Source organism: Physeter macrocephalus, chromosome 8 (genome assembly GCF_002837175.3).
Source record: "Physeter macrocephalus isolate SW-GA chromosome 8, ASM283717v5, whole genome shotgun sequence".
Classification (NCBI taxonomy): Eukaryota; Metazoa; Chordata; class Mammalia; order Artiodactyla; family Physeteridae; genus Physeter; species Physeter macrocephalus.
In genome coordinates, this window is record NC_041221.1 from 73242678 (window position 1) to 73243579 (window position 902).

Here is a 902-nt window from a genome sequence, read left to right on the forward strand (position 1 = left end):
CTTTTCTAGGTTCCACATATATGCGTTAATATACGATATTTGTTTTTCTCTATCTGACTTACTTCACTCTGTATGACACTCTCTAGATCCATCCACGTCTCAACAAATGACCCAATTTCGTTCCTTTTTATGGCTGAGTAATATTCCATTCTATATATGTACCACATCTTATTTATCCATTCGTCTGTTGATGGGCACTTAGGTTGCTTCCATGACCTGGCTATTGTAAATAGTGCTGCAGGGACCATTGGGGTGCATTTGTCCTTTTGCATTGTGGTTTTCTCTGGGTATATGCCCAGCAGTGGGATTGGTGTATCATAAGGTAATTCTATTCTTAGTTTTTTAAGGAACCTCCATACTGTTCTCCATAGTGGCTGTCAACCCAAAACCCCCAAAACAACCATATAGACAAGCTAGTCTTGACTGGGACACTTCTTGGAATCTGCCTTGGTCACTCTTCAATTTCTTCTCTTTTTTCCATTTCTGAACCACAGACTCTCTAAAAACTTTATGGCAGAAGTGATCACATGTATACATTTATTTTCATAAGTTGGCTGTTAATGAGTTTGTAACAACCTGTATATGTGCTCTACATTATTGGCTCCAAGTTGAAGATTAGGAAATTGAGGCACTTAGGGACTAAAGCCATATCCTTTTTAGCACAAGGAGTATATGATTTTTTTTCTTTTCATTTTTTTTCCTTTTTTTGAATTTTATTTATTTTTGTATACAGCAGGTTATTAGTCATCAATTTTATACACATCAGTGTATACTGTATGTCATTGTATGTCAATCCCAATCTCCCAATTCATCACCCCCCCCACCACTTTCCCCCCTTGGTGTCCATACATTTGTTGTCTACATCTGTGTCTCAATTTCTGCCCTGCAAACCGGTTCATCTG